General features: G+C 39.8%; 1 pseudogene; it reads left to right on the forward strand.

The window, feature by feature from the left end:
- The window catches only part of LOC105005087, a 36,057-nt pseudogene that overhangs the window by 2,266 nt on the left and 14,510 nt on the right, over window positions 1–19,281 (forward strand).

Raw genomic sequence — 19,281 nt, forward strand, 5'->3', positions numbered from 1 at the left:
AACAAATTATGTATTTTTCATCATATAAATAGTGCAGACTGAACTATGTTGAAGATATGATTTTCTCAGTGTTTTGTTACACTGAACCTCAAGCATTATAAAAATTAATTTATTCATTGATTTAACAAATCTCTTTTGTATATTGCTCTGTGACAGGCTTCCCTGGTGGTTCAGATGGTAAAGTGTCTGCCTGCGATGCAGGAGACCTGGGTTCGATCCCTGGGTCGGGAAGATCCCCTGGAGAAGGAAATGGCAACCCACTCCAGTATTCTTGCCTGGAGAATCCCATGGTCGAAGAGGCCTGGTAGGTTATAGTCCATGGGGTCGCAAAGAGTCGGACACAACTGAGTGGTTTCACTTCACTGTGCCAGGCATGGATGTATGATGGTATAGAATATTACAATACACAGATGCTGCCTCAAGAAACTTAAAAATATAACTACATAATGAGACAGAACATGTGATAGACATGTGCAACAGGTAAGAATGGAGATCATTTCGCTCAAAACAGTAAGCAGAACAACCCATGACTAGAGCTTGCCTTCCTTGGCCAAATGGCAGTAACAACTCAGGAAGGCTGATGAGTTAGCTATCCCAGACATCTCTCTCTGGGTCAGTATCTCAAGAGAGCCTTCGGCTTCTGTGGAAACAATATAGAGACTCCTCAAAAAATTAAGAACAGTACTACCATATGGTCTGACTATTCCACTTCTGGATATTTATCCAAAGGATGTAAAAATGGTCATTTGAAAAAATACATACACCCCTATGTTCATCCCAGCATTCTTTATTATAACTCAGATATGGAAAAAACCTAAGTGCCCACCAATGGACGATAGAACAAAGAATTGTTGTGTAGTCACTGAGTCATGTCCAACTCTTTTGCGACCCCAGGGACTGTAGCCTGCCAGGCTCTTCTGTCCATGGGATTCCCCAGGCAAGAATACTGGAGAGAGTTTCCATTTCCTTCTTCAGGGGATCTTCCCCACCCAAGGATGGAACCCTCATCTCCTGCATTGACAGGTAGATTCTTCACCACTGAGCCACCAGGAAAGCCCAGGATAGAGAATAGTGGAATATGTATACAATGGAATAACACTGGCCATAAAAAGAGAGAAATCTTGCCATTTTCAACAACATGGATGAAGTTCAAAGTTTCATGATAAATGAAACAAGTAAGAGAAAGACAAATATCATATGATTTAACTTATATGTGGAATATAACAAACAAACAACAAAATAAATGAATAAACCAAACCAGATAAACATGTAGATAATGAGAACAGAGTAACGATTACTAGAGAAGAAGGGACAGGGAAGAGGGCAAAAGGAGTAAAGGGGGTCAACTGCTGGGTGTTGGATATAAGCTAGTTTTTTGCATGGTGAGCACACTGCTTACAGAAGTAGAAATATAATGTTATACACGTGAAACTTACATAATGGCATAAGCCAATCTTATCTCAACTTAAAAAAATCTGTGGCTCAACTCAAGACTAGAATCTGCCATATTTTCTTCCTCCTTACCAGCAACACTTCTCTTTTCTGTATCTTGTTCCCACAGGACTGACCTCTCTACCAAACCATTCCCACCCCACACCTAATTGCACTGTACTGAGTCTTGATCTAGGCATGTCCCAGGATCTCAGAAGCCTGGAGAGTTTTCAGACCTGGTTTGATCTCAGGTCTCAAGTCAGTCTTGGAATAGTTGAAGACATTGAATAGGATTAAAGTATTTGCTTGGGGAGTTGTCTTGATTAATGATAAAACCATTTGAAAGATAATCTGGATTTTAGATATTAGAGGCTGAAATGGTTATTATTTCTTTCATTCTTAAAAGGTTTAAGAATAAAATAGTATCTTCAAATGTTTGATTAAATGAATCTTATTAATTAGGTGCAATAAATTCAAGAAAAAAAATGGGGAAAAATTAGTATTTTACTCTTCAGGTATTGAACCTTCTGGAATAGTTGAAACTTATTCTTATATAGAAATCTGACTTAAAAATGAGTCAGCACTCCTTGTATTCTGGTCAGGACTTACTGTTGAACTGAACCTTGTCTTATGAGGGAAGAGCCAGTGTTTACTTCCTTCTCAAAGGAACTGACTACAGTGTTTCTATTTTGGTAAGACACATAAACAGGTTTCAATGAGAGCAAAAAAAGCAGAGCATAACATGGTTGGTGATTTAACAAAAATGGGGATGGCCGTGGTCAGGGGAAAAACAATTCAGATCTATTTATTAGTACCACTTCCACTGACTCTCAATGATCCTGCTTTAAAGGTGTCTGAAGAAGGAAAATTAGGCTGTTTTTGAAAATTCACTCGATTTGAAGCTTATGGTAGAATCGCAGCAGAAGTGACTGATAGGGAGTACTGAGGTAATGATCCAGTATTTGCTCAGACTTTACCTTCCAGATAACATTCTCTGCCGAATTTGAAGTTTCTGTACTTCGGACTACACACAGTCATAGTCAATATTTTCAAGAATAAAGGATGAGATGGCTTTTCAATTACCTTTCTTTGAAGCCTGAATGCTTAGTCTGTGAACATGATGTTGTATTTGCTGTCTGAGCTTTTTTTTCCCCCTCATTTTAGGAAATTAATCTACCAAGGCAGCCACATCTTACTTCTCACTGTCAAAACAGGTAAAGCTCAGCTGTGAGACTGTGAGATATAGGGATACGGGCCGAGGCAACATCAGCAGCGTAGGCTTCCCCTGTTCTCAAGAGTGTGAATATAACTAATACAACAATCTAAGTGCACTGCATTGGAAGAGATTTATTGGAAACTTACAGTTCGATGGCTCATTCATTGAACCAATATGAATTGGCCATTTACTATGTTGACACGGCCTCTGACCTCACAAAGCTTGTAGTCTAATGGTAGAGACCATCAAGTAAACAGACATAACCAGGAAACACTTTGGAAAAGCGAAACACATGTAATTTTAATTCCCATTATATCATGTATAGCTCCCCACCATGCATGTACCCAGATAGACCATACGATCCAAACTTGGGCTAAGGACGTAGTGTTATAAGGAGGAACAAAAGCTGGGGGCTAAATAGTGTCAGACAAAAGCACAAATAAGTGCGAGTCCCAGTAAGAGCATTCGAGGAACCGAAACAAGTTCAGCATGACTGAAGCGAGAAAGGAAGTGGTAAAAGATGAGGATGGAGAAGTTGGCAGAAGCTAGATTATGTAAGGCCAGATAAGCACTGTTACCATGCATTCGGTGTATTTGACGAATTGAAAGGAGAGCACTATGATTGGAACCATCTAAGTGCTATAGTTAAAATTAGTTGATAGTTAAAACTAGCTAGTTAATAGTTAAAATTATAGTATAAATTAGAATTATCAGTATAAGCAGTGACCACTTTGAACATTAGAATTCAGTAAATTGATCCAGCTTGGGGAACTATGAAATAGCCAAGGATGTTCTTATGATCTGATTTGGATTAGTGTCTTGGGTGAGTAAAAAAAAATGAAATGGAATTTAGGTGTTTGTTCAAGTTGTCTTCATACTGAATTGGATATAGAGAAGTGATGGACTCCACACAGCAGCCCCTGGGTGGACATTCACAAATATTCGAGGGCTTACTTGCAATAAGAGTAGGCTTAGTCTCTAGTTCCAAAAAGAGCAGGAGAAAGTCTGTGAAGCAGCTCTGAGTATTCTCCTCTCTCCCTAACTAGGGGCACCTCTCTGGAGGCAGAGGAATGAGCATTCATTTAAGAGGCTCTGAGTGTAACCCCTAAAAGAGCTGTAGGCCCCATAATGGGGTTGAAGGCAGAGTAAGACAGGCCTATGCAGCACTATGCAAGGTAGTTATTATTTAACCCATGTGGGTCAGAGGCATCCAGAGAGCTAGTCTGTAGTACGTACCTAAGAAAGAGTGCTATGGGTCAAAAAAAAAAAAAAAAAAAAAGTCAGGATCCAAAAGTCAAGAAGAAATCTAAGAGTCCAGGAACAAGATGAAGAGAAGTTTAAAGTACAGTAGTGAAGGCGTCTTGTTCAGTCACTAAGCCGTGTCTGACTCTTTGTGACCCCATGGGCTGCTACACAACAGGCTTCCCTGTCCTTCACCATCACCTGGAGTTTGCTCAAACTCATTAGATGGTTGGGCGGCATCACCAAGTCAATGGACATGAGTCTGAGCAAATTCCTGGAGATGGTGAAGGACAGGGAAGCCTGGCATGCTGGATCTAGCCCATGGGGTCACAAAGAGTTGGACACGACTTAGTGACTGAACAACAACAATGGCATGTCACTGAGTCGGTGGTGCCATCCAACCTTCTCATCCTCTGCTGCCCTCTTCTCCTCCTGCCCTCAATCTTTCCCAGCATCAGGATCTTTTCTAATGAGTCGGCTTTTCGCATCAGTGGCCAGAGTATTGGAGCTGGGGTCCAGGCCTGGACTTTTTGCAATGAGCAGAATAACAATGCTTGGCTTCTCCTTTATCGGGCATTGATTGTATCTGCAGAAATCAGTCAGTCTCAGTTAAGACACAGGGTCATGGTAGACATGTACAAAAGTGAGAACACTGCTAATAGGATGGTCTTCACTGATCACCTGCAAGAGCAATCATCAAGAAAATTCGTAGTAAACCAGAGAAGTGCCTGTGATCACACATCTGGAACTGCTGATGTTGGGAACTGACAGAGAAACCAAGGAAAGCTACAGCTGAGAGCCCCAGGGGGAGATGGCCCCTGGAAGGGCCAGGCTGGGAGGCCACATGGCTTGGTGGTCTCTCTCCAGTTTTCTCTGAAATTCCAGTGGAAGTCACTTTTGATAGAGAAGAGAGGGGTAGAGATGGAAATAAATTGGAACAAAGAGACCGCCAGCTTGGACCAGCTTGGACCAGGCAGAGGAATGAGCATTCATTTAAGAGGCTCTGAGTGTAACTCCTGAAAGAGCTGTAGGCCCATAATGGGGTTGAAGGCAGAGTAAGACAGGCCTATGCAGCACTATGCAAGGTGGTTATTATTTAACCCATGTGGGTCAGAGGCATCCAGAGAGCTAGTCTGTAGTATGTACCTAAGAAAGAGTGCATAAATCAGGAAAATTAGGTACACGGTGATAGTGTATCCTGGGCTTCCAGCAGAGGGTAAGAGAAAAGATGGTTACCTAGGCCTTTGCTTACACCCGAGCAGAAAATACGTTTACATAAAAGTCATTCCTTCTATTTAGGACCAAAAACAATTTGAAGGAATTTCTGGCAGAGTAGGCTTTTTTTCTTTTTAATGCCTACCATATGAGTTATACTTAGTGATTTGACTTTAGATACAGGAAACCTGTTTTTCTTAAATGAAGACAACTTATGAGTTTGTTAAAATAGGGAACTAAATATCCCTGAGTCTTAAGTTTTAAAATGAATAGAAACACAAATATATTAAGTAATCCTGCATGTGTCCTTTTGCTGGTTTTATTTCCATAGAGTACATTGTTTATCTTTTTGGAAAAAGAATTAAAATACATAATGCTTAAGTAGTATTATAGTGATGTTATTAATTGCAAGAATTAAATGAACTTCAGTTGGCTAAGATCTTTGATAAAATTTTAGTAAGTACAACCTTTAAGACAAATTATATTGAAAGTAAACAGGTATGAGGAAGAGAAAAATATCTCTAGTTAGGTAAAAGTAGTAAATGAAAACAAAGCTTAGATCTGAGTTTCTAGGTAGGACAGAAATAAATCATGTTAGATTCTATATTTCTTGTGATCTAATATAATTATACTTTTGTATTCAAAGGGACATTTCATTTTCTCCAATACTCTGAGAAAAATTTGTCACAGAAATTATTACATAGGAGACATTTAATAATATGGTAGTGCACTCAATTCATAGTTTGAGGAGATGCAGAAACAGTCTTCAGATGGTTATTTCTTATAATAAACCTTTCTAAAATAGAAAGGAAAATGTTAAGGTGTGCTGGGAAAGCATGTCTGTGTTGTGCTCAGTTGATGGGTTGTGTCCGACTCTTTGCGACCCCACGGTCTGTAGTCCACCAGGCTCCTCTCTGTCTGAGGAATTTTCCAGGCAAGAATACCGTGGTGGGTTACCATTCCCTACTTCAGGGGATCCTCCCAACCCAGGGAGGAACCCGTGTCTCTTGTGTCTCCTGCGTTGGCAGGAGGATTCTTTGCTACTACTGCCACCTGGGGAGCACCATATCTGTGTTGCTGCTGCTGTTGCTGCTAAGTCGCTTCAGTCGTGTCCAACTCTGTGCGACCCCATAGAGGAAGTTAAAAATGCATTTTTTAAAATGTGATCTGATTGCTGCAGTGATAAGCTGTTGAGAAGCTATGGTAAAGAGTTACCACCTCAGGATTCAGATGAGCTTGTGAGAAAAAGAGCAGAGAAGAGGGTTCAAAACCAAACCTACTCCAAAATTGCAAGATTCTGAGTTATAAATGGATAGGAGTTCCTCGTATAGGCACTGCATGGCTAAGAAGCAAGGTCAAAATTTTTTAGGCTAATTACAGAGCTTTTGCAAACTCCCACCCAGATGGAGGTTCCTACTTACATTTTCATAGAAATGGATTATGAAAAAAAAAAAGCTTTGGGAAAAATTAATAGTAGTGGTTTTTGTACAGTAAATTGGCTCCTGATGTTATTTGAAAAGAATATAAAGTACTCATTGGCTATCGGAATAAAACCTACTTGAACTATCATTTTCCAGCCATCCTATTGACACAGCTGTCTTAACCTTCATGTGGCAAAGTGTGTGCTCACTAATATTCACTGCTCATCACCATTTTGCTTAGAGGAGTACCTCACAAAGAAAAGAAACTCATGTTGGTAAAAAACTGTGGTAAAGACTTTTTTGGACTTCCCTGCTGTCTCAGAAGTAAAGAATCTGCCTGCCAATGCAGAAGACACAAGAGATGAGAGTTCGATCCCTGGATCAGGAAGATCCCCTGGAGAATGAAATGGTAATCCACTCCAGTATTCTTGCCTGAGAAATCTCATGGACAGAAGAGCCTGGCAGACTGCAGTCCACAGGGTCCTAAAGAGTCAGACACAACTTAGCAACTAAACAATAAAGACTTTTGTATTTAAAATTAATTGAGATATTACTAGGTATAGATTCACATGCAGTTATAAGAGGTAATATAGAGAGATCCTGTTTACACATTTCCCAGTTTCTCTTTGTGATAACATTTTGCACACTCTAGTGTATCATCACAACCAGGATCAGGATAAAATCCACTGATTTTATTGAGATGTCCCCAGTTTTACTTGTACTCATTTGTGTGTGTGCATGTGTGTTTAGTTGTATACGATTTTATCACATGTAGGTTTTCCTGTATCTGTCACCAGTCGTGATACTGGACAAGTACCTTTCCCATTGCCCTTTAATAACCATATCCCCTCTTCTCCCCTGCATACCTTTCACCCTATACCTCACCCCTGGCAACCACTAATCCATTCTGTATTTCCAAAATCTTGACATTTAAAAAATATTATGTAAATGGAATCATATATGATGTAACCTTTAGGATTGATGTTTTTCACTCAACATGATTCTCTGAAGGTCCCTCTAAGTTGTTGTAAATATCAGTGAAAGTAAAAGTGTTAGTTACTCAGTCGTGTCTAACTCTTTGCAACCCCCTGGACTGTAGCTGGCCAGACTCCTCTGTCCATGGAATTCTCCAGGCAAGAATACTGGAGCGGGTTGCCATTCCTTTCTCCAAGGGATCTTCCCAACCCAGGATCGAACCTGGGTCTCCTGCATAGCAGGCACTCTTTCCTGTTTGAGCCACCAGGGAAGCCCCTTGCAGATATCAATAGTTAATTTATTTTTATTGTTTAGTGGTGTCCCATGGTAGGGAACAGTTTGTGTTGAAAGACATCTGTTTTAACTTTTTGGCTCTTACAAATAAAGCTGCAATGACAATTTATGTACAGCATTTGGTGTGGGCATATGTTTTAATTTCTCTAGGATAAATGCCCAAGAATGTATTTGCTGGGTTGAATAGTATTGTTTGTTTAGTTACATAAGAAACTGCCAGCTGTTTTCCAGGGAAGCTATACCTTTTCACTCCCTGCCAGCAATGTATGTGTGATCTACTCCCCGCACATCCTCACTAGCATTTGGTTGTTACTAATTTTATTTTAGCGGTTCTGATAGGTGTAGTGCTATTTCATGATCATTTTAACCTGCATTTATCTGGTAGCTAATGATGTTCAATATCCTTTAATGTGCCTGTATACATGGGGTAGCGAAGAGTCGGACACGACTGAGCGACTGAACTGAACTGATACATCCATATAGCCTCATCAGTGAAACATCTGTTCACATCTTCTGTCCTGCTTTGTATTTTAAAGTGTACAGCTTTCTAACTTGTTGTTTTTAAATTGGAAAATACATTGATACCATATATGAGTTATTGGTCATTGATTCATTTCAAACAGATGGCAACATATGTCCTACAGACATAACCCTTTTATTTGTACTCAAGAGTCCCCTGAGTACACAGCAAAAGAGAAATAGCTTCCAGAACATTCTCAAAAAAATTTTTTTTTAATTTTATCAATTATTGGTGATCCTTAGGGATTCTAACTGGGTTTCCCTGGTGACTTAGATGGTGAAGAATATGCCTACAATGCAGGAGACCAAGATTTGATCCCTGGGTCAGGAAGATCCACTGGGGAAAGAAATGGCTATCCATTCCAGTATTCTTGTCTGAAGCATTCAATGTTCAGAGGAGCCTGGAGGGCTACAGTCCATGGGGTCACCAACAGTCAGACACATACACAGCGATTTTAATTATTTCAGTTAAATGTTTACTAAATTAGATCAGTAATGGAAAATAAATTTACTTTTTGACAAAAATACATTTTGGTTGTAGAATATACTACACTGCCCATTGACATCTAGGTTTAGCTAGAAGAAAGCTTCCAAAAAGAGGCAGCAGGATCTAGAAGATGTTGAACCTGTGTTTGGGGGCCAGACTCAGCAGGCTTGCAAGACAAGTGCCGATTGCCAACCTGCGGTGTGTGGTTTACTATCAGTGAATGGCAGAGGAGAACTGCCGGTGGCAAGAGGCACTGGAATCTCATCTTGAGCAACCTCAGCACAGCCCAGCATAACACCAGTGGCTGGGTGCTCAGTAGAAGTCTCTCTGCTGTTAGAGGATGAGGGGTGAGGAGTGATGACCAGGGTAGAGAAGATAGTGACATCTCCCCTGAGCCCTGGGGCCATACCTGTCTAGGGCCCAACATACAGGAGATGTTTCCAAGCCAGTGAAGACAGAGATGGATTAAATGGACTCACAAGAGGTGTTAGGAAGGAACAGGACATGGCTTTAAATAATTGTCTGGGAAAAGAAGTCTGAATGAGAGGAAAGCCCACACTTATATTGAGAAATATTACATCTTTCTTTCTTCCTTCTTCCAGTAACATATCACTGAAAGTTTCTTTTAGAAATCATAAATGCTGGTGTGGGACTTGTTGATAGTGGGTAGTGAGGAAATGAATGATCCATTTATTTATTTATTTTGGAGACTATATTTATCAGACTATCCACCCTCCTCTTCAAATACTCTCTAAGGACCAACACCATCCCAAATTTAAGGGAGAAAGAAATTCTAGACCAATAGAGTGAGTGACCAGCTGATTTGGGGGATGGACAAAAAGTCCCCCTATATTTCTCTATCTCCCTCCTCAGCTACCACACTCTTTTACTTGTAGTTTTCATAACCAAATGTCTTAAACAACTTAGTTCCATTTCTTTATTTCCTCTCACTCTTTGGCAGACATTTGTTCCCATCTTGCCTCCAATATAGTTCTCTCTGACTTAATGCCCTCCATGTCACTAAACCAATGAGCATTTTTTCAGTCTTCACCTTACTAGACCACTCAGCAGCAACTTTCCCCCTTCTGACTCTTAATGCCCCTCTTATCTTTCTATCTCTTGTTTTTAGACTTCTCCTCTTCCATTGAGACTTTAAAAGTTAGAGCCGCCCAAAGCTTATTCCTCAACCCTTTCTCTTAATCTACATCCACAGATATGGGATGGTACCCAGACCTCTTTTGAAACTAGCAAATCCTCTCCATTGAATCAAACTTGCCATGTTAATCAAACTTACTGTTTTTCACTTTTGCCTCTCAGCTCACCAATTCACTCCACAGTGTTATCTCAAGAAAGTAATATTGTCATGTCTCTGCTCTCAGATACAGACTGCTGCTGCTAAGTCACTTCAGTCGTGTACGACTCTGTGCGACCCCATAGAGGGCAGCCCACCAGGCTCCGCCGTCCCTGGGATTCTCCAGGCAAGAACACTGAAGTGGGTTGCCATTTCCTTCTCCAATGTATGAAAGTGAAAAGTCAAAGTGAAGTCGCTCAGTCGTGTCAGACTCTTTGAGACTCCATGGACTGCAGCCTACAAGGCTCCTCCGTCCATGGGATTTTCCAGGCAAGAGTACTGGAGTGGGGTGCCATTACCTTCTCCAGGCTGGTTCCTGCTTATTTCTTTGACTGTCTCCAGTTCCAGGCTCCTTCAACACAGCCTCCTTTCAGCTGTTTCTGTCTCAAAGTCTTTGCTAAAACATTTCTCTCTGCTGTGATCCTCTCCATTCTGCCCCCAACTTCATCTCATTGTTGCTGTCATGTATTAGTCCAAATGTTACTTCCCCAGGAAAGCTTTCTGACAAGACCAAAATAAGTCTGCATTTCATATGCTTCAGAGCCACCTGAACTCTTAAAGGCTATTCACTATTTTAATGTATTTAGGTAATTAGTTGATTGAGTTGTGTCTCTCTTATTGGACTTTAAGTTCTAGAAGAACATATGCCTTGGCTCTTAGCCCTCTCTGTATCTCCAGAGCCTAGTACAGAGTATGAATGAAGAAACCAACTCATCCTGGTCATTCGGGAACGTGAAAATTTTCCCCATGGCTCCCAGGTCCACAGACTGAGGCTTCCTTGCACAGACAAGGGCATGAGGATCCTGGGATTAATACACTGGCCTGGTAAGTCAGCATGAATTGTGACTATCTCATGCTCAACTGTGCCAAGTTCAGCTTCTAATGATCTTCTTTTCTGATTATTTAAATAATTCCCAGAGGCCCTGCTCAGCTAGGAAGTTGTCTCAGATTTTATTTCAAATGTTTTAAAATGACATTTGTAGAGCATTTTATTATTTGTAAAATATATATATTTCCATTATGGCATTTGAATGCTCAGCCATCCTAAGAAGTGGCATATTATGCATTCTTAATGTCAGATGTCGAAAACTGAGGTTTAGAGGTTTTAAGGGACTAGCCCAAGGGACTGAGCAGGGACTTCATCCCAGATTTTGCAATGCCAAGTTCTGTCTTTTCCCAACACTAGTAATTGCTCTTGGCTTCTCTTCACTTGGTCAAGTCTGAATTTGAACGTTTGTGGTTAACAAAACCACAAGAATGATGTAGCTTTCATCACAGTTACATGTATGGCATATACAAAATATATCACAACAGACACACACACACACATTCCTAATTCAGGAGAATACTTCCAGCTGTATCAGTCTTTCTTATACTTGAGAGAGATATTTGATTTACAAAGACTGTAGATGTTCATTTCAGAAGCCTATTAGCTACTACTGAAAAATGAAAAATATGGAAAAAAAAAAGAATTGCAGTGCAGAAAATTAATCTCTTTGATTTTGGTTTACTAAGATTTCTTTTTTAATGTGACATCTTTATTTTTTAATATAAATTTATTTATTTTAGTTGGAGGTTAATTACTTTACAATATTGTATTGGTTTTGCCATACAGCAACATGAATCCACCACGGGCGTACACGTGTTCCCCATCCTGAACCCCCCTCCCACCTCCCTCCCCATACCATCCCTCTGGGTCATCCCAGTGCACCAGCCCCGAGCATCCTGTATCCTGCATCGAACCTGGACTGGCGATTCATTTCATATATGATATTATACATGTTTCAGTGCCATTCTCCCAAATCATCCCACCGTCTCCCTCTCCCACAGAGTCTAAAAGACTGTTCTATACATCTGTGTCTCTTTTGCTGTCTCGCTTACAGGGTTGTCATTACCATCTTTCTAAATTCCATATATATGCGTTAGTCTACTGTATTGGTGTTTTTCTTTCTGGCTTACTTCACTTTGTATAATAGGTTCCAGTTTCATCCACCTCATTAGAACTGATTCAAATGTATTCTTTTTAATGGCTGAGCAATACTCCATTGTGTATATGTACTACTGCTTTCTTATCCATTCATCTGCTGATGGACATCTAGGCTGCTTCCATGTCCTGGCTATTATAAACAGTGCTGCGATGAACATTGGGGTACACGTGTCTCTTTCCCTTCTGGTTTCCTCAGTGTGTATGCCCAGCAGTGGGATTGCTGGATCATAAGGCAGTTCTATTTCCAGTTTTTTAAGGAATCTCCACACTGTTCTCCATAGTGGCTGTACTAGTTTGCATTCCCACCAACAGTGTAAGAGGGTTCCTTTTTCTCCACACCCTCTCCAGCATTTATTGTTTGTAGACTTTTGGATCGCAGCCATTCTGACTGGTGTGAAATGGTGCCTCATAGTGGTTTTGATTTGCATTTCTCTGATAATGAGTGATGTTGAGCATCTTTTCATGTGTTTGTTAGCCATCTGTATGTCTTCTTTGGAGAAATGTCTGTTTAGTTCTTTGGCCCATTTTTTACTGTGTCATTTATTTTTCTGGAATTGAGCTGCAGGAGTTGCTTGTGTATTTTTGACATTAGTTCTTTGTCAGTTGCTTCATTTGCTATTATTTTCTCCCATTCTGAAGGCTGTCTTTTCACCTTGCTAATAGTTTCCTTTGTTGTGCAGAAGCGGTTTACTAAGATTTTTATCAAGAGTGATTTCCCCTTAAAGCTAGCTTTCTGGTGACAGTTATTATCTAAATCTTGGCTATACAAATATTTCTTTAAATGTCACATGTAAACTTAGGTCATGGTTCTAAAACCAATACGTTAATATGATTAACACATTCTCTGTGGGGTTTCAGAAAGAAAAAAAAAAGGATGTTAAAAGGAGCATGCTCAATATACTTGCAAAGTACAGACACTTGTCCAGACAACATCCATCATATTAATAAGATTCACCCCTGATTTAAAATCGTTTCCTTCCTTTTTCATGGCAAAGCACACATGGAAAGCTGGCAGGATGTGATGGACCTGAGGGCTCCAGGAGTACCAGTCCACAGCAAATCTCTCTGAAAGCAGAGGGGATTCATTAAAAAAAGAAAAAAGAAAAAGGCAGAACAAAAGAACAAACAAAAATCCTCCCAGGTCACTGGAAAAGAACATGACACTATTTTAAATATAATTACCCTAACATAGAACCATTTGATTTTAGAAAAGTTAAACTGGGGAAAAGTACATCTTAGGATAGAGGAAGCCTGGTAGCTAATTCTGTGTGGCCAATTCTTTTGTAGTTTACAAACATTACACCAAATCTTGGATGAAGGCATATCAAAGAGATTTTGCTTACCAGATATCTCAGATGAGGGAACATCAGGCCCTGTGAGCTTCAACACTGCTTGCCAAACATTCTGTGCTATTGTGCAACTCAACATATTTTAAAAGATGGAATTTTAAATGATGTGTACTTACTGACAACAAGATATTTCTTCCTTAAAAAAATCCTTGAACATTTTAGAATCTCATTTAGATTCTTTCTGAATGAATAGAGAAGAATCAAGCAAAAACCTTTGTATTTTTTGTATGGTTTTTTTTCAGGCTTTGAAACATTGACTTCCATGCTCTAAAAGAAACAGTAACGCATTTCTGAAATGCATAATGTGATTTCAGATAGATGACTTAAAAATAGATTCACAAAATAAAGATTAATTCATTTACACAGAAATGGTATTTATGACTCTCTAGCATTTATAACCACAGGAAAATTTGCTATAACAAAATATATGGATTTGATTTGGTAAGCTGAAAAAAATGATTTCCTGTTTATATCCCGATGACAGTGGAATGCATTACTGAGAGGTGACCTGTTAATTCCACATTGAGGATGACTCTCCAGATATTGGTGAAGCGCACAGTGCAAACAGTTTCACTGGCATTGCCTCAAATAAAAGTTTAAGTGCTTTTAAACTACTAATATTCTGCTGAAAGTTCTTCTCTAATCTAAGCATAAGTTTTGTATTACTAAGAAAAATCAGTAGTCTAAAATTTAGAAAGTTTTTCTGAATAGCAGTAGTTGGGAAAAAACTATAAAGAAGTAAGTGGGATGGTTTTAATTCAGAATCATATTAGAAAACCCATTCGTCTCTGTTTTCTGTAAATTCCTTCTAGTCCAAAAACATCTTGTCCTATAGTCAATGGTTTAGAAAAATCATGCTTTTATTTATTTTTTATTTTTTAGAAATCATGCTTTTAAATGAGATTTCTAAAAATGTAGTCTGTTGTCTGTATGGGAAAGTCTATAAAGAGAATTTTCATTATAATGAGTCATTGTTTTTAAAAGCCCCTATATATTCTTTGTGGTATCTGTATACCAAATGCGGAGAAGGCAATGGCACCCCACTCCATACCCTTGCCTGGAAAATCCCATGGACGGAGGCTGCCTGGTAGGCTGCAGTCCATGGGGTCGCTAAGAGTCAGACACGACTGAGCGACTTCACTTTCACTTTTCACTTTCATGCATTGGAGAAGGAAATGGCAACCCACTCCAGTGTTCTTGCCTGGAGAATCCCAGGAACGGGGGAGCCTGGTGGGCTGCCGTCTCTGGGGTCGCACAGAGTCGGACACGACTGCAGCGACTTAGCAGTAGCAGCAGCAGTATACCAAATGCTGAAAATAACTAAATTCCTTTGTTACTGATAAATTACCAAAAAGTTGAACATGTTTAAACAAACGTTTTATTGTTTTTGTAATTTTCCTCCTAGTTGAAAAATGGTCAAACCTTAAGCAAATATCTTCAACTGGGTCAAATATAGTTTGACTTTGTTATTGTTTTTGTTCTTGTTGTTGTCATTTAACATCTCTTGTCACGATTGGCTCCATTGGAGATGCCCAGAAATGGATTCTTAATGAGTGAGATCACATGGTTGGATTGAAAAGTTTGCGTCCCATCTCCAGAGATGACAATGTGTGGCTTTATATGTGATACCAAATAGCAAGAATAGAATTGATTCTGTTTGATGGTAACCTGAAGTCTTCCCTGGCAAAACATATTCAGAAGTATGAAGTAATATTTGAAAAGTTTTAATTCTTTTTGTTTCAGAATAAGCCTGTGGAATTTAAGCCTGAAGCTTCTATGAAGAGGTAAGCTGCCTTCAAAGATCTTAGCCCTTTTTGTATCTTTTACGTTTTTCCAGCAGAGAACTCATACTTGCTACAAATTCATATTTGTTAGTTTGACACAATGTGTCCTGAATTCAACTAAGGAAACTGTCCTTTAATGTTAATACTCTTTTCCTTTTTAGAGTATTCACCATCCACCTTCTCAGTCTCAACAAGGTCGATTTATTTTCTAGGGAAATTTTCTCTTAGATGGCCACTGCTGATGGATTAATCCACTCACATGATCTGTGCTGGACTTCCCTGGTGGCTCAGGTGGTAAAGAATCTGCCTACAATGGGCGGAGTCGGGGGAGGACCCGGGTTTGATCCCTGGGTTGGGAAGATCTCTTGGAGAAGGGAGTGGCAATTCATTCCAGTATTCTTGCCTGGAGACTTCCACGGATAGAGGAGCCTGACGGGTTACACTCCATGGGAACACAAAGAGTTGGGCCTGACTGAACGACTAACACACATGATCTATGCTAATGGATATTCTCACAGGTAGGTAATTAGAAAGGTCTTTGACTTCCCTCAAATACCAGGTGCAGACCTTGCCTCTTGGACTGAGAAACCTTTCAGTGAGTCAGAGGAACAGGTTAATTGTGCTTAATCTTATGTAAATCAATTACTGAGAAATATTTGCTACTTATTCCATAATCATTCTCCCTGTTTCTCCATCAGCCTCCATATTCCACTCATGCAGCAAAGATCATCGAAGAGAGAAAACTCTACGACAGTGTTTACCTTCCACTCAACTTGAGAATATTTGTCTTTGTGCAGCGAATGTGTCCACTTATAGGCAAACAAGCTAATATTCTGAAAAAAAAAAAAAGGAGTTGTATTAATGAACCACTGTTCACACAATAAACTCTGTCTTTTCCTTACAGATAGGATGTGATTGACTTATTGACATTGCACTGGACACTAGAACTTATTTGATTTCATTAGTGATGGTGGATTTTCACAGAGCCATCCATCCACCTTGCATGCCTCATTGCTGGTGACCTTATAGGCAATTTGAGGCACACTTGGCAGAGGGTTAGGAATCTAAGTGCGAACTGGAAGCTTTAGTCTTGTGCAAGTGTGTTCTTGTTTTTGAGATGATGTAAACAGAGTCGGTGGAGAAGGCAATGGCGCCCCACTCCAGTACTCTTGCCTGGAAAATCCCATGGATGGAGGAGCCTGGTAGGCTGCAGTCCATGGGGTCGCTGAGAGTCGGACACAACTGAGCGACTTCACTTTCACTTTTCACTTTCCTGCATTGGAGAAGGAAATGGCAACCCACTCCAGTGTTCTTGCCTGGAGAATCCCAGGGACGGGGGAGCCTGGTGGGCTGCCGTCTCTGGGGACGCACAGAGTCGGACACGACTGAAGTGACTTAGCAGCAAACTGATAACACAGCAGCGACATCATTGTTGCTTTTAGGAAAACCTCATTTAACCACTTACAAATGAATCAGAACAAACCACACCTAACCAAATTGTGGGAACAGATGCTGCCTCTCATTGAAAGCACCCAGATAACCCTTCTATCTTCTCCATTTTTAATTTCTTTCCACATTCTTTTACTTCCATTTTGAGAAGTGGCAATGTTTAGAGAAGTCTTCTAAGTTTCTTTTTTGCCATTGCCCTAATGCTCCCTACATATCTGCTGCTGACTTGAAATAAAAGCAAACGGTTTGTAGAATGACTTACCTTGGCTCATTTAACTACTAGACAAAATACTGTCTGAACTGTTCCCACTTGAATTTTGCCATGTATTCATTAGCTTGATTACACACCATTTTTCAGAATAGTTGTTTATTGAAAACAAGAGTATTGCTGAGGACCAGAGGTACTTCAAATACAGTGAGTGAACGCTGAGATTGATGCCCAGCAATTCCTTCTGACTCTGCAGCCCGTGGTCATGCTTTCTACTGAAGTTAAGAGAAATTTTTGTTGCTAGTATCCCACATCAGGAACACAATAAAATCTTCCAGTACATGCCTCGTCAGTGCTGACTCAATGGAATGGAGGTATAATTGAAAAGGGGGGCATCAGCATCATGGTTCACGTAAATTATAGACTGTATCGTTTTTTTGGCTTGGAAGCCCAACCACCATTTTCTAAACTGACACAAAACATACTTTCCCACAGAAACAAACAGCCTAATGTACAAGCAAATGCTTTTAACAGGAAACTGAACGCACTACACAGAGGCAAGGGAAGGTCAAATTAAACCCAATACATGAATAGACAATTTATACTGTGTATAGGGGAAATTTCACTTCAGAGATTGGGAGTGAGGAAATGCATTTTATAGGTCAGCAGAGTTGATCAGGATATAGTAATTCCAGATACACTTTGTGGAGAAAATGATAGGAATGCTTTTTGAAGAGGTGACTGAGCTGTAATTCAGAAGAACTGGACAACAAAAATAGGAAGGATCACTTTCCAAAGCTGCCATATCCAAAGATCCAGGTTCAAACTTGAAAAAAAAATCATTTTACTGACCTTGAATAATTAGCCAAAATGCCATGGCAAAACTGATATGATTCCTTGTTAAGAACCATGGAGTTTCCATGGTTTCTTCCAGGTCTATAATCTGCATTTTTCTTGAAAAGATATTATTTTACTTACGTAGCTAAGTATTTTTAATAATTTCTTCTTTTTTTTTTAATCAGGAAAGGGACTTCAGGAAGTGACGCTGTAACAGACATACTGTTCACCCATGGTCCTCTAATAGTATAGAAACTATTCTAGGCAATTTTATCCCCAAATCCTGGCTACAGAAACAAGCATGGAAGAACCGCAGCACCCTCTAGCCTGCATGCCTTCATAGCCTGAGGCTGGGCTTTCTCCTACTGTAGGAAATCATTGAGCTTTGATAGTGGGAGATATTCTTCACACAATATGTTTTCTTATCATTTGTTTACGTAACTTATAGACTTCAAAAGTGTTGCTCTCTCTTCAAGTTAAAGGAAACAATTTCTCATTTTAAGAAAATGAATTACACCATCCCCAAGACCTCTATTCCACTTATCTGATGTCCCTTGGCAGTTTTAATTTTTAAAACCTGATTTGTGGATATTTTGTCCCCACTGAGGGGCTTCCCTGGTGGTTCAGATGGTAAAGCGTCTGTCTGCAATGCTGGAGACCCGGGTTCAATCCCTGGGTCGGGAAGATCCCCTAGAGAAGGAAACAGCAACCCACTCCATACTCTAACTTGGAAAATTCCATGGATGGAGGAGCCTGGTGGGCTACAGTCCATGAGGTCACAAAGAGTAGGACACGACTGAGCAACTTCACTTTCTTTGTACCCACTGAGGAGAGAATTTGACAGCAAAACTTCCTGATATATATGAAAACGTCACCGAGCTTATTATGGTCATATATTTGGAAAAGTAAATGGATATGCATATCATATTAGGTGGAACCATATTGCATTTCTGAAAACTTTAAACTGTGTTTGATCTACAAAACTGGTTTTTTTTGTTTGGTTCACCTTGATATCTAAAAGGATAGAGAAACTAGGGAGAAAACCAGGAACTGGGAGACATATGAGAGGTAGGCTTACTTTTCTCCACACATTCTTTGAAATCCAAGGATATTTTTTTATCATACTCAAAAAATTAATATAGACATTTTATTTTTTATTTATTTTTTTAATATAGACATTTTAAAAAGAGAAATAAATGTGGTCATAAGTCTCAGATCAGTTCAGTTCAGTCACTCAGTCATGTTCAACTCTTTGAGACCCCGTGGACTGCAGCATGCTGGGCTTCCCTGTCCATCACCAACTCCCAGAGCTTACTCATACTCATGTCCATTGAGTCAGTGATGCCATCCAACCATCTCATCTTCTGTTGTCCCCTTTTCCTCCTGCCTTCAATCTTTCCCAGAATCAGGGTCTTTTCCAATGAGTTAGCTCTTCACATCAGGTGGTGAAAGTATTGGAGTTTCAGCTTCAACCTCAGTCCTTCCAGTGAACACCCAGGACTGATCTCCTTTAGGA

This window comes from Bison bison, unplaced genomic scaffold (genome assembly GCF_000754665.1).
Source record: "Bison bison bison isolate TAMUID 2011002044 unplaced genomic scaffold, Bison_UMD1.0 scf7180017864485, whole genome shotgun sequence".
NCBI lineage: Eukaryota > Metazoa > Chordata > Mammalia > Artiodactyla > Bovidae > Bison > Bison bison.